Consider the following 16,197-nt stretch of genomic DNA (forward strand, 5'->3'; position numbering starts at 1 on the left):
GAAAATGTATCATGCTTGAAGAAAAAGTTATGCAGAATGAAAGGCAAGCGGAATTTGAGAGAGTCAAATTTAAAGAATTATCAGGTAATTTAATGAAAATCTGAATTTTGATTATAAAACTGATTTAAGTTGAGCTCAAAAGAAAATTATGAAAGTATTTTTAAAGGAAATTTATGAAGATATTGTAAAAAGAAATTTGTGCAAGTATGTATTGTAAAAGAAACCCAAAGTATTATCAAATTATGTTTTTTCACGCACGCACCGTTTAAAGTCAAAATTGTATGATTTTATTTTTATAGATACGGGCGCACCGCATCTTTCCAAACTTGTAATATAAATATCCTCGGACGCACCGGGATAAAAAAAAATGTTATGTTATATTTATACACGGAGGCACCGCTTTTAAGTCAAAAAAAATCTCATTGGTTTTTCGCGGAACCACCGTTCACGCAAAAAAATCTTTTGGTTATTTACGGAACCACCGCTTTAAAGAAAAGTGTAATCATGTATTTTTTGTTTTTAACGCGGACGTCCACTGATGGAGCCCACTGTAGGGCAGAGTGGGACTAAAACTAAAATTTTATTTAAATGGTTAATTATTAATTTTGGAACCTTTTTTTGCTGACCAAATATTAAAGCTAATAAAAATTTTCCGTTTTTGTCCCACAGTGCCTACCTGTATATTTATGCATATGTATGTGGAAAATTATAATTTTTGTAGTGATTCATGTAATTAATTAAGTATAATGTAATTTTGGCGTAGTTATGAAAAATTATCGTTGCAAATGGGGAAAATTAACATAAGTAAAATATTTTTATTATTTGGTTTGCTGGGTAGAGCTTTAGTGGTCGTTTTAAATAAGTGCACTTTGTTGTTTTTGTGTTACTTTGTCGCGTTTCGACGCTTACACCGTCATTTTCAGAAAGCTGTTTTATTTGAAAATATATCAAATATGTATATAAAAATTAACCACTTTTTCCAACAATAAACACGAAAATTCAATCTTGACAATTATTACTTACATTGATTATTTAACTAATTACAATATCACAGTATAATACAAACAAACATATTTACATATTACTAACTATCACTGATTTGTGATTATCTCTTCGCTCTTTGTACAACTGCGGTATAAATGTTGCTTATATTGTTGGCGTCCTGTTTGAAATTCATAACCTGGTGTATTTTTTGTTGTATTATTAAGCTCTCTAAAGTTAGTCGTGTTTTTTCTCTTTTTTCTATGTCTAATATTTGTGCATGGTCAAAATCCGCTGTATGGTTACTCTTTGTAAGGTGGTGCGCGAGAGCCGTTGTCATCTTTTTATTTTTCGCATCTGTTCTGTGTTTGTTTAGCCGTATACCCAGTTGCCGTTTAGTTGTGCCTATGTAGTATTCATCACATTTTTCACCCATTTTTATTATTATTATTATTTTATTTTTATATTTTCCAATTGTGAATACAATTCAAAATAGATTTGTAATAGGTATAATGTCGATCGAAATATGTATATAAGTATGAAAATTGAAAAAGAATTTAATAGGTATGAATATCGAATGAAATATATATATAAGTATGAATTTATATGACAATGAGAATTATTTCGCACACTGTGCGTCATACCATCTGCTGCCTACTGCATCGCTAGCTGTTCTGCTGCTGCGCCTCCAGTTCTGCCGCTGCGCTTGCTGTTCTGCTGCTGCTTGATGGCGTCACTTTGTTGCTGGATTTCTTCTTCTTATGGTCCCGTTATGGAAGTGGAGTGGCTAGTGCCGTTTTTCAACAAATATATGCCGTATAATGGTTCCGTTATGGCGTGGCTAGTGCCGTTTTCCACCAAAACTTATAATAAAAATCTTTCCATATAGTTTTAATTTATGTAGTTTTTGTATTTTCCACATATATATTTTTGATGTAACTGTAGTTTTTCATATAAATATTTGCATAGTTTAAGTTTTTAAATGTTTTTAACTGGTGATTCCACCATGCTTTAGAAATTTTAAATGTTCAATGTATTTTGTACATATTTCTTCCAACTTGAATTTAATATATTTTTGTAAGGGTTTTTAAATTTTGTAGATTTCTAAATATTTTAAATTTTTTTTTTTAATTTTCTCCCTCTTTATAGAGTTTTTTCTAAATTTTGTATTTTTTTGTAATTTTTACTTTTTTAAAGAAACATTTTTTTGTGTAGTTTTTAATTTTTTGTTAGATTTTTGCATTTTTATAACTTTTTTTTTGGATTGTTATTTGATTTTATGTTTTTTTTTTGTAGATTTTTAAATTTTTGTGAATATGTGTATTTGTTGTAATTTTGTTAATATTTCCTTTTTCTTCGATTTTATAATTTTTTGTCGGTTTTCGATTTTATAAAGAAAATTTTTTTTTGGTTTTTTTCCCACTTTAATTAGTGCCCCCACGCCTGTTGGGAGGCTTGAATAATGGCCACTCGCCGCATTTACAGGCCTTCGGCCCACGGTCGCCATGAAAGTGATCCATTTACGGACCTTTAAAAAGTCGGGTTCTGTACCAACACGCACTCGCTCTTATAATAAAAACTCTCTTTTATTTTTGTGCTTATATTTAGTTAGTTTTATTTAAAGTGAATTTTATTTGTCCTTGTTTTCTTATTAATTTAATAAACGTTCTCTGTTCTAATTTCCCGTTATATTTTTGGTTATAATAAATGTTTAACGTTCTTAGTTTAACAAATTTAAAGTCTTAATTCAATTTCAAAAACTTAACTTTTAATTTTCCTCTACGTTTAGATTTTCTGTTCTACAACTTTTCCATCCACGACCGGTCATTTCAAATGTCCAAAACGAATACGATCGGGCTCGTTTTCAACCCACTCTGAGTTACCATTTTTTCAATTGATGAATGCAATTGGCACTGCTGTTCAGCAACAGTTGCTCTGTCAGTTGCACTCAGTGGTGTGTTTTTTGCGTAAAGGCTGGGTAACGCAGTGCGGTTATAATAAATTATATCTTTTAATAATCTTGCGAATCTGGAAGACTTGGTTCCACCCAATATTTTGCTCACCGAAATTGTTAAAAAGTATCTCGAATTATAAAGTTAAATCTGTTCAAAATAGATTTTTTGACAGGAAAAATTAACAAAAAAAATCACAATAAGTACCCAAAAACTCGTTGTGGTCCCGGTCTCTATCTAAATCTACTTTTCACTATGCATATATTTCTATTTTTACCACTAGCTAAGCTTTTGCATCTACTTACACAAATTGTATAATATTTTCGCAACAAAACTTACGGACGGGCCTTAACGAATTCCTTTAAAAACTTTATATTGTTGAATAATGGTCAAGTGACAATCTCTGTCCCGCCACTTTCTGATGGTGCGTCAAACTTCCTCAATTCACGAGAATACTTCTCTCGCAACGACTGCCAACGTTTGGAACACCTCTATAAATACAACATTACTAATCTAGGAAAAACTCACAAATACATTTTACTTACCTGTTGCTCCTAAATCGTGGGCCACTTGTGTCCAAGCTGCCTCCTTTTTTTCAGGCAATCTATATCCCAGTAAGGCTTTATTATAAAGCACCTCATGTCGTCGAACACAATCAATTAATTCCTCGTCAAACATTTTTTTTTCAAAATCACTAGAAATCCTCCACGTCTGCTTATGGCAAATAGTTAACTAAAAACCTAGAAGAGAGTCCATATATTCAAAGTTATTGTTTAGACTAGAAAGAAAGTAAAAAAACAAAAAAAGAAGAAAGTAAAAAAACAAAAAAAGAAGAAATCGCTGGCTGTGAAGTTTCGAAAATCGAAAAAAATCTGGAAGTAATTAAATAATTAAATAAATGTTCAGACTTTAAAACAAGAAACAATATAGATAATAATACGCGTAAACAAGGCCAGTTTAATGTCACTTTCGCTTTTGCGATGTCTTAATCGGGGTGAAGGAGGGGTGCTAAATGCCAACGTCATCAGCATCAGTGCCAAAATTAGGTATCACCAGTTCAGCAAGCTATTCACAACGTAGCCATTCAAAGAACCTTGATAGCGTTTTTAAAGTAGTCAAAACGAAAGCGCGCGAAAAAGGTGAGTCTAATTTTCTTGGCGGCGAATGCGAGCCAAATTGGGTATTATTATCACCTAGAGGAAATCGTTTTTATTTTCCAAATGCAGTTGGTCCCGAATGGCATGTTCATCAACAACTATTACGCTTCAAGCGCCACTGGAGTCACTTGTTGATTTTGATGGCAAGGATACAAAACAAAGTGCAATGCTGGTATTCACGGTCCGTGAATGTTCATCTTTAATCAGAAAATCCCTGCATGAATTTTTCCAACACCTGAAGTAGTATCAAGTGAGAAATTAACTTTGCTGACTTTGCGCTTTTCAGGTGATAATGAGCAGGGCGCAAGACACTTTACTTTATGAATCCTTTTAGTGGCAAACCATTTTATTCTTGGACAAATGGTCGATCGCTTCAAAAAGAATCACTAAACGGTCATTAGTACTGAGGATGGGGAAGCAATTTTTTCTGGCGCCATATGCACTAATTCCCCATGTGATTATTTACAAATTAAATCTTTAATTGATGAACAGGGCTTGCAGAGAAAAAACAGATATTATATTTATGAATCCAAAATTGTTAAAAGATAAATTACAGAAATATATTTTATATTATTTTAGTTCAAAGTTTATGTTTACCTTTTTCTTGCGAATTCACTTGTTTTCCCGCTTTTTTAAAATATCAAATGACACATGTAAACAATAAAATGACAACCGATACGGCAAGTGACATAAAAATCAAAATTCTACAGACTTCTATGTCGTACGCCATGTAGCCATGCGTTGAGTAATCGATTACACATTCATCGCATTGAACAGATTTCATAAGTGACAATACTCATGCAATGCAATGCACTGCTATGTAAATATAACTGACCCTAAAATAAGTGAAAGTAAAATTGATGACCTAGTTATCGGTGACGAGGAAGTAATCGATTAGGTAACGAGTACATGTCTTGTACGAATATTGCAAGAGTTTATCGTGTATCTAGGGGTATTAATTCATATTTTTTAGTTATTGGTCTTAATTTGGATGAGTTTCAAACTGATATAAAAACAGTCTGGCAGCCGTGATTGATATGAAAGGAAGAATATCATTCTTTTCCTGGTGAAAAGGAAGGAATATTTAGAATAACGTGCCATGATTTTCCAACTTTTCTTTTTTTCGAGGGGTGGCGGGGGTCCTAAAAATCACAAAATTATCATCCGCAACTCTAGGAAACTCTTAGTTTATGAAATATAAGCCTAGTAAGTATACGCGTCTTTTGATACCGCTATCGACATGTGCGACCCGAATTTTAAGTGCAGGACTTAAGTTGAAATTTTACTAAATTTGGAAATTAAAAAGCTTATATTTCATAAACTAAGAGTTTCCTAGAGTTGCGGATGATAATTTTGTGATTTTTAGGACCCCCTCTACCCCTTTTACAGAACAGAGAAGAACAAGACGGTCGTTTTGATACGTGCTCCGTGTTTTTATTAAACAAAAAAATAGTAAACAACATACAAAAGCGCTAAAAAAAAACGTACAACATCTAACAACAGGTGCGGGAAGCTGTATTCAAGTGGACAAATCTAAAAACATAGTTTGGGAGAGTGGAGTATTTACATAGGTGGTTAGTAATTTGCAAAAGCTATCTGCTGTGCTGCCATTACCGCAGTCGGCGCGCTGCAAACATCGCCAAGCACACTTTCACACAAACGCCTGCTGATACGCTGAGTACGGGTGAGAACATCAACAACCTGTCAAGCCGCTTTGTTGCTATACTGTCGCTACTAATTGTGCTCTTTATTTTGTGTTTTTGACTTTTCTTTGCTATCATTAACTTAGCGCGAAAAATTAGCGCCTGATAAGCATTGAATTTGTTTACAAAGGTGAATGATAGAAAGGGCAAGTGGAAGACATAAAAGAGTGAACAGTGTCAGCCTAAAACAGGGCTGCCATCACGTTAGAAAAATATATATTTATACATATTTTTTAGGTTATTTTTTCAAACCAGTCTTGCGAATATTTAAAGTTGTGTATCACAAAGTTGCCATGTAAAGTTGCATATCTTTTACATTTTCTTATAAAGATATACATTTACAATGCCAGCAGAGTGCAAACAATGTCCTGCAAAACTGCTTCAGGTAGATGACATAGTAGCATGCTCTGGTGGGTGTGGCTATAGTTTCTGCTTGAAATGCAGTAATATTAAAAGAAATGAAAAAAAGATAATAGAAGATAATATGAACATAAAATGGTTCTGTAATGTATGTGCATTATCGGATACCAATACTAAATTTGTGGAAATCAAACATTTGATTATTAAATGTGAAGAAACAAAAATGAAAGCCGTTGATATTAAACAGATAGTCGAGCAGATATTTTGTAATAAATTCTCCCAGATTAAAAGTAGCATTATTACGGACTTCAACTCCCTTTTAGAGCATAACATAGAAGTAAAATTGATTGCAATGAAGAATGAGATAGTAAAAGATTTATCTAATGAATTAAAAAAGAGCAATGAATTGCTTAACGATTTACGCGTGGCAAATGATCAGCCAGAAAAACTATCTTATGCTCAGGTCGCTTCTGTAAATGAGAATAAAATTGTCATTAAACCGAAAAAGAGGGGCAAAAAAGCTAAGGAAACCAAGGAAGCTCTAAAAAAAGTTGTCGAACCTACCGAAGGCCTTGTTAAAAATGTTAAAGAAGTAAATAGTGGTGCGATTATTGTAGAATGTAAAAATAAAGACGCCTGTGAAAAAGTCCAGCTAAAGGTAAGAGAAGGTATTGGAAACGATTACGAAGCAGAGAAAACAAAAAATAAGGATGAAATAAAAAAGAAAATAAAAATTGTTGGTTTAACTGAAAAAGTTAGCAATGAGCGTTTGGTAGAATGCTTAACTAAGCAAAATGACTCATGTAACGGAAAGGATTTTAAAGTGTTAAAACTGTATGAAAATACCAATCGTAGAGAAGTAAGCTATATTGCGTTAGTGGAAACAGATGCAGTAACATTCGATAATGTGTTGCAACAAAAGAAACTATATATAGAGTGGGATACTTGCGTCGCTTACGAGCATATAAGTGTTCTGAGGTGTTTTAAATGTCTGGGATATAAGCACAAAGCAGCTGAGTGCACGAATAAAGTAGCTTGCAGCAAATGTGCTGGACCCCATGATAGAAAAGAGTGCACATCTAACATTGTTAAATGTGTAAACTGTAGCGAACTTGTTCAAAAAAAAGTTATTGACGTCGATGTTAGCCATTACGCCTTCAGCAAAGATTGTCCTGCGTATAAAAAATATTCGCAACCAAGAAATAAGGCACGAGTTTAGCAACGAATACCAGAGGAGCTAAGTTGTATATATTTAAATATTAGTAGTATCGTCGCCAATAAAGCTGAACTAGAGCGTCTGATAGATGTACATAAACCACATTTAATATTTTGTTCGGAGACTTGTTCGATTGAAGAAATAACGAATCAAGAGCTACAGATACAAACATATAAACTTGTACGGTGCGATTCCCACAGCAGGCACACAGGCGGTGTGCTAATATATATAAATGAAACAATTGAATACTCAATAAGTTACAACAGAACATTAAACAAGAACATCTGGTGTATTATACTAAAAGTTAAAAATATTTTCCCCCAATATCAAATAGCTCTGATATATCACTCACCGAGCTCAAGTGATGCAGAATTTATAACGTACTTATACGACATTTTAAATAATAACTGCGTAACACAGGATAATATTATCTTCGTGGGCGATTTCAATATAAACCTTTACAAGAGCACAACTTATAGTAAACAGTTAGTTGACTTATTTCGATTCTTTGCTATGGAGCAAAAAATAGATTTTTATACACGAAAGGGCGATAAGACAGATACATTGATCGACTTGTTATTTACAGATAGTAGCTCTATATCATGTTTAAAATTAGAAGAGTTTCAGATTTCAGATCATGAAACGATTAAATTCAAAATCAAATTACATAAGTTATTTCAGATGAGAACGAAGAGAACAATAATTTCCTGGGAAAATTATACAAGCGACAGCCTTGTTGATGAATTACGCCAGCTTAACTACACTGACTTTGAAAATCTGAGTATCGAAAATAAGGCAACATTCCTATATAATACGCTATCAAGCGCAGTGACCACCCTGACATACTCTAAAGAAGTCAGTGTCAAACTTATGAACAAGTGGTATGATTTTGAGCTGGCTAACTTAAATAAACGTAAGCTAAATCTTTACAAGATCAGCCTATCCACTGGAGAATGGAGTGAATATTATAGTGCGAAACGCCAATATAAACGGCTAATTAAGATAAAAAAGCCAAGTACATGGAAAACAAAATCAACCATAGTGCTGGTGATAGTAAGGTCATGTGGAAAAACTTGAGAAATTCCATAAGCATGGCTAAAGAAAATAATGGTACTAAAAAAATTAAAATAAACGACCAACTCTACACAGAGGAAAATGAAATAGCGCAGTCTTTGAACGACTATTTCATTGATAGTATATTGGAGATTAGCATCAATATTCCTACTTCTTTTAGTAATGAAGGTACTATAGATGAGCAAAATGGCCCTAATGTTTTTAAGTTTCAGAAAGTATCCACTTCAGAGATAGTTGATATAGTAAGTAAGTTTAAAAATAAAATTGGAGGGAAGAAACTTGTGTCGGAAGGAGTCGTTAAATACTCCATAACGTATACAGGTTTCTTCTATTCTCAACTTGTTAATGAGAGCTTAGATAAAGGTCTCGTTCCTAGTTTATGGAAATCTTCTATAGTTGTGCCATTAGAAAAAGTTAAAAATACCATCAAAGCTGAGGAGATAAGACCTATTAACACGTTACAATGTGATGAAAAGATTTTGGAAACAGTGGTAAAAAATCAGCTGGTAAAATATTTTGAAGATAATGTAATTATTATACCTCAACAATCTGGTTTTCGAAAGAAACATTCATGTGAAAGTGCTTTGAATTTGGTTGTAGCTAACTGGAAAGAAGACTTAAGCAGGAAAAAATACATATTAGCTGTGTTTTTGGATTTAAAGCGTGCATTCGAGACGATCGACCAAAACTTAATGCTGAAAAAGCTTTCTTGCATTGGCGTTTCTGGTATAGAACTAAAATGGTTTCAATACTTCCTAATTAACAGATACCAAAGAACAGTGATTGGAACGTCCGTATCGGATAAAAGGGAGGTACCTGTTGGTCTACCTCAAGGGTCTGTGCTGGCACCCATACTGTTCAATATATATATTAATGATATAACTAGCTCCATTAAGCACTGTGAAATAAAATTGTTTGCTGATGATAAGTGGGAACAATATTACTGAAATATATGCTAAGCTGCAAGAAGATCTTAACAGCGTATATGGTTGGTTATGCGTAAACAGACTAAAAGTGAATGTCAATAAAACGAAATTTATGGTTATATCTAGACGCAATTTTCAAAACAGTGAGCTACAAAACTTAAATATAAATAACGAACTAATTGAAAAAGTCAGCACCTTAAAATACTTGGGAATAAAAATAGATGATAAGCTGAATTTCAACGAGCACGTGGATTATACGGTAGGAAAAATAGCGATAAAGTTATATTTTACACAACGAACCTGCAAATATTTAAATAGAAGGTATAAAATCATCGTCTACAGGTCTATAATCGAACCTCATTTTATTTATTGCCCAACTATATTTTTCATCTTGCGAGATAGTCAGATATACAAGCTACAAAAGCAACAGAACCGCGCTATGAGATTCATTCTCAAAAAACGGTATGACACACCTATCAGAGACATGCTATGCTCTCTTAATTGGCTTAGCATTAGACAGCAACTTTTTTATTATACCATAAAATTTATTAAAAACATAATAGAAGGAACTTTGCCTGCGTATTTGAGGACGAATATAAAATATGTAAAAGATATACACTCTGTAAATACTCGTAATAAAAATGATTTTAATCTGCCGGCTTATAAAACTGAAGCAGACAAATGTAATCTGTATTATAAAGGTCTTAAATCCTATAATGAACTACCGAATGATATTAAATCATGTCATTCCAATAAATTTAAAAAAAAATTGTACAATTATTGCAGAACACTACCAATTTAGTGCTGGACAGGCGGACTTCCATAGCATCGATAGAAGTGCAGCGAAACTATACTCTATATTGCTATGTAGCGCCAAGACTTCCAAGCTCTTGTACGCATACAAAAAAGGTTGCCGAAGCACATACTGAAGCGCATCACTCGATTAACTCAGTGCATCGCCGTGCAGATGTTGCCTTCGCGCTTTACTAACATGCGTAAAATGCCTACATACTACACAAGCACAACGCTTTGTTCGCATGATCTGGAAGTCTCCCATCCATAGTACTCCAAGGTAGGACATAGATGTAACTATTCTAGATTGCATAGTCCAGAAGACAATTATAAACATGTAAAATAGATTTAAGTTAGGCTTAGGAAAGCCGTAATAAATAAATACATTACATTACATTACAAATCAGCAAAAGTTTGAAAATCGTGGCACCTTATATAAAATCCAACCCTTTGTAATACAGCCTTACAGCCTACTGAAGAGCAATTCATTGAAAGGTAATCTGAGTTGCAATAGCTTATGATTTTGTTAAAACAAAATGATATGCCTCAAATATTTCTCTAGACATCAGGTAGGCTGCATGAATAATTGTAAAATTGGTTATTTTTAAAGAAATTTGGTGGTCAAATTAATGGAGGGTTTGTTTTACCAAAGATATTACCCCTAAAATGATGGGTAATTCTATACGACAGCATACCACTTAATAATTCGAAAAGTGTCAAAAGACGCATTTCCACCCATGAGAGCGAGTCTTTGGATAATGGTCTAGTTGAGGGGTCGACTGCTAATACGCTACCAAAAATAACGAGAGAGGTGTCAAAAGGCGCGTATTAATCTCGAGAACGATAATCCGAAGGCGGGAAAGAAAAATTTTTTTCTCTGTCCAGAGATATTTGCAGTTGAAGTTGGTGGTTTTCATGTGGTTGTTGTTGTGTTTGTACCCACAAAAAAAATTATGCATCACCGTGGCGGTAGCCGCTGTTATACCACACACCCGGACTTGGCATGGCGTAGCCCAGGGTTATTTTTTATAAGCGCAGAAAGGTGTTCTGCGCAAAAATACGGGGTAATAGTCCAGTTGAGGGGTCGATTGTTAATACGCTACCAAAAATATCGAGAGAGGTGTCAAACGACGCGCCTTGACATCGGTATTAATAATCCGAAGGCGGAAAACAAAAATTTTAAAGCGTTCAAAAGATATTAACGAAAAACCGAAAAAAGACCCGCGGGTACCTCCGAAGCCGGGGGTCGGGTCCATAGTATTTTTGTGCAGAACACGTTTCTGCGTGGGCGGCCGTTATATTTTTGGTTATAATAAATGTTTAACGTTCTTATTTTAACAAATTTAAAGTCTTAATTCGATTTCAAAAACTTAACTTTTAATTTTCCTCTAAGTTTAGATTTTCTGTTCTACAACTTCTCCATCCACGACCGGTCATTTCAAATGTCCAAAACGAATACGATCGGGCTCGTTTTCAACCCACTCTGAGTTACCATTTTTTCAATTGATGAATGCAATTGGCACTGCTGTTCAGCAACAGTTGCTCTGTCAGTTTCACTCAGTGGTGTGTTTTTTGCGTAAAGGCTGGGTAACGCAGTGCGGTTATAATAAATTATATCTTTTAATAATCTTGCGAATCTGGAAGAATTGGTTCCACCCGAAAATGAAATGACGAAAATGAAATCGAAGGTGTAGAGTCCGTTGTTTATCTTGGTAGTATTGTCTCAAATAAGAGCGGTGCAGATGAGGACGTTCAGTCTCGCATAAACAAAGCAAGAATGGTTTTTGGGCAACTGGCAAACGTGTGGAGGTCCAGCCAAATATCTTTAAAAACGAAGCTTCGACTGTTTAATTCGAATGTTAAATCAGTACTGTTTTATGCTTGCGAGACGTGGAAAAGCTCAATTTCAATTCAGAAACGTCTACAAGTTTTTATTAATAAATGTCTGCGCCGAATCCTGAAAATTCGATGGCCGGAAAGAATTTCAAATGACGACTTATGGTCTAGAACAAATCAACCTAAGGCTACCACAGAAATAACCAAGCGTAAATGGTCGTGGATTGGTCACATTCTCAGAAGACCTCCAGTAAATATAGCCAGACAAGCTTTGCGATGGAATCCACAAGGAAGCCGACGACCTGGTGCACCTGCGAAAACTTGGCGCAGAACTGTGGATAAAGAACTCGAAGACGCAGGATATACGTGGAATGACATCACAAGAACTGCACCTAACAGAATAAGATTTAAGTCGGTGGTCGAGGCCCTATGCTCCAATAGGAGTTGAGGAGGAGGATGATGATGATGATGATGATGAATATTTTGCTCACCGAAATTGTTAAAAAGTATCTCGAATTATAAAGTTAAATCTGTTAAAAATAGATTTTTTAACAGGAAAAATTAACAAAAAAATCACGATAAGTACCCAAAAACTCGTTGTGGTCCCGGTCTCTATCTAAATCTACTTTTCACTATGCATATATTTCTATATTTACCACTAGCTAAGCTTTTGCATCTACTTACACAAATTGTATAATATTTTCGCAACAAAACTTACGGACGGGCCTTAAGGAATTCCTTTAAAAACTTCATATTGTTGAATAATGGCCAAGTGACAATCTCTGTCGCGCCACTTCCTGATGGTGCGTCAAACTTCCTCAATTCACGAGAATACTTTTCTCACAACGGCTGCCAACGTTTGGAGCACCTCTATAAATACCACATTACTAATCTAGGAAAAACTCACAAATACATTTTACTTACCGGTTGCTCCTAAATCGTGGGCCACTTGTGTCCAAGCTGCCTCCTTTTTTTCTGGCAATCTATATCACAGTAAGGCTTTATTATAAAGCACCTCATGTCGTCGAACACAATCAATTAATTCCTCGTCAAACATTTTTTTTTCAAAATCACTAGAAATCCTCCACGTCTGCTTATGGCAAATAGTTAACTAAAAACCTAGAAGAGAGTCCATATATTCAAAGTTATTGTTTAGACTAGAAGGAAAGTAAAAAAACAAAAAAAGAAGAAATCGCTGGCTGTGCAGTTTCGAAAATCGAAAAAAATCTGGAAGTAATTAAATAATTAAATAAATGTTCAGACTTTAAAACAAGAAACAATATAGATAATAATACGCGTAAACAAGGCCAGTTTAGTGCCAAAATTAGGTGTCACCAGTTCAGCAAGCTATTCACAACGTAGCCGTTCAAAAAATCTTGATAGCGTTTTTAAAGAAGTCAAAACGAAAGCGCGCGAAAAAGATGAGTCTAATTTTCTTGGTGGCGAATGCGGGCCAAATTGGGAATTATTAGCACCTAGAGGAAATCGTTTTTATTTTCCTGGAGTCACTTGTTGATTTTGATGGCAAGGATACAAAACAAAGTGCAATGCTGGTATTCACGGTCCGTGAGTGTTCATCTTTAATCAGAAAATCCCTGCATGAATTTTCCCAACACCTGAAGTAGTATCAAGTGAGAAATTAGCTTTGCTGACTTTGCGCTTTTCAGGCGATAATGAGCAGGGCGCAAGACACTTTACTTTATGAATCCTTTTAGTGGCAAACCATTTTATTCTTTATAAGGTGGATGATCGCTTCAAAAAGAATCACTATACGGTCATTAGTACTGAGGATGGGGAAGCAATTTTTTCTGGCGCCATATGCACTAATTCCCCATGTGATTATTTACAAATTAAATCTTTAATTAATGAACAGGGCTTGCAGAGAAAAAACAGACATTATATTTATGAATCCAAAATTGTTAATAGTTAAATTACAGAAACATATTTTATATTTGTTTTAGTTCAAAGCTTATTTTTACCTTTTTCTTTCGAATTCACTTGTTTTCCCGCTTTTTCAAAATATCAAATGACACATGTAAAAAATAAAATGACAACCGATACGGCAAGTGACATAAAAATCAAAATTCAACAGACTTCTATGTCGTGCGCCATGTAGCCATGCGTTGAGTAATCGATTACATGTTCATCGCATTTGTTTAGGCCAACAGCCCAAACTCTAAAACATATTGGGTCGCCCTCGCATTCGCTTTATATTTCTTAACAGAGCCAGTCGAACCGTTTATGTTAACTATGCAAATAAACATCGCAGGAATAAATAAACAGTTCGACTGGCAAGCGGGCTTAACAAATTCTGTTATTTCCTTCTTGGATTTTTTAACATCATCGTGTACGGACGTATCCCACCAGCGATTCCAGAATCATCAAAAAAAGGTAATCTAAAAATATATGTATTATTTAAATACTGTCCTTAATCTTTAGTTCAAATAAAGATACTATATTTAAATTAAAATACTAATACCACTTTTTTCCTTTTTTTGCACTATATCTTGACCGGCACCATCCCTGAGCTGTGGCCCGGCCAAGACATTGGTCCTTAAACCGTTTTTTCATCCAGCGACCATTTTGTGAACCACATCAATTCCACTGTTTATATATTATTAAAGAAGCGGATTTTGCGAACCAACAACTCACAGTGTTTAAATATTATATTGCGTGCCAACAGCAGCGGATTTTCATTTTTGCGAGGATCAACACGTCATTTTTCCTTTCACTTCAGGGTCCTTCTTGGCTCCAAGAAGAGAAGGAAAAGTGGCCAACGCAAAATTTGGATTTTAATACGAATATTGAAGAAAAACGCGTGCAAGTACATGCAACCGCAATTTCAAGCAATATTAATGATATTCTCGATAGGTTTTCAAATCTTTCTAGGACTTTAAGAGTTATATCATATATACTCAGGTTTTTTCATAGAACGCATCCTAAAAATAAACATTGTAGTCAACCTGAATCTTATTTAATTTCCTCAGATGAAATTAAAGCAACAACAACCCGTTTAATAAAACTTGCTCAGAAGCAATATTACGGATCAGAAATTTCAAGCTTGCAATCTAAAACACCAATTGGATCTAAAAGCGAAATACTGTCTCTCACCCCATATCTTGATGAAGACGAAGTAGTGAAAACGGGTGGACGACTTGGTGCATCCAAAGATACTACCGAATCTGAACGCCATCCCATAATACTTCGGTACAATTGTAGGTTTACACGTCTGTATGTTCAGTTTGTCCATGAAATGTCTCTCCATGGTGAAAACCAATTAATGCTGCGTATCATTAGAACTCAATACTGGATTCCAAAAGTTAAAACCATGATACGATCCGTAATTCATAATTGTAAGATCTGCACGATCTTCAAGAAACGATCTCAAAATCAGCTCATGGGAATTCTACCCCAAGAACGCACCACCTTTTCGCGTGCATTTACCAATACAGGGGTAGATTTCGCAGGGCCTTTCGATATTAAGAGTTACCGTGGGCGCAATTTATCAATCTAAAACGATGATGCTTCCCGAAACTTCAGAGCCCAAGCGCTCACTCTCAATAAGATCGGACGAAAATGGACTTCAAATTCCAGTGAAATATTACAGGGTATTCCCAAAGCTCATCTACTGAGCGAATATTTCTTAGAATTTGAAGATTCAAGTAGGTTAAAGGCGCTCGGTATTAGGTGGAATGCTCATTCCGATCAGTTTTACTTCATAGCAAAACCTATAGAAGAAAACACCGAGCCCACAAAAAGAGCGATACTATCTACTATCGCAAAACTCTTTGATCCATTAGGGTGGCTAGCTCCAACAATTATCGTGGCAAAAATGATTATGCAAAATATCTGGTTAGAGGGTACTGGCTGGGATGAAACAGTTTCGTCTTCAACATTAGACAGGTGGAAAAATTTTACCAATACGTACAAGGAGATCGACAAAATACGAATACCGCGATGGGTAGCCTTTTCTCCAACAGAAAAGGTCGAAATCCACGGATTCTGCGACGCCTCCGAGAAAGCGTATGGTGCAGCTGTGTATTTAAGAGTGGAAACCAACGACGGCATATTTGTGAATCTGCTTTTGGCAAAAACAAGGGTAGCTCCAGTCAAAACCACCTCACTTCCTCGACTGGAACTTTGCGGAGCTGTATTATTAGCGGAGATAACCGAATCTATCTGCGCTAACCTTGAATTAGG

At 34.9% G+C, this 16,197-nt stretch overlaps 2 pseudogenes; both read left to right on the plus strand.

Moving 5' to 3' along the window:
• Positions 1-3,893: 3,893 nt before the first annotated feature.
• LOC137238596 (uncharacterized) lies at positions 3,894-4,639 on the plus strand (annotated as a pseudogene).
• A 116-nt stretch (positions 4,640-4,755) lies between these two features.
• LOC137238605 (uncharacterized) lies at positions 4,756-13,927 on the plus strand (annotated as a pseudogene).
• The last annotated feature ends 2,270 nt before the right edge of the window (positions 13,928-16,197 follow it).

The sequence above is a fragment of the Eurosta solidaginis genome, chromosome 1, assembly GCF_040869045.1.
Source record: "Eurosta solidaginis isolate ZX-2024a chromosome 1, ASM4086904v1, whole genome shotgun sequence".
In the NCBI taxonomy this organism is placed as follows: Eukaryota; Metazoa; Arthropoda; class Insecta; order Diptera; family Tephritidae; genus Eurosta; species Eurosta solidaginis.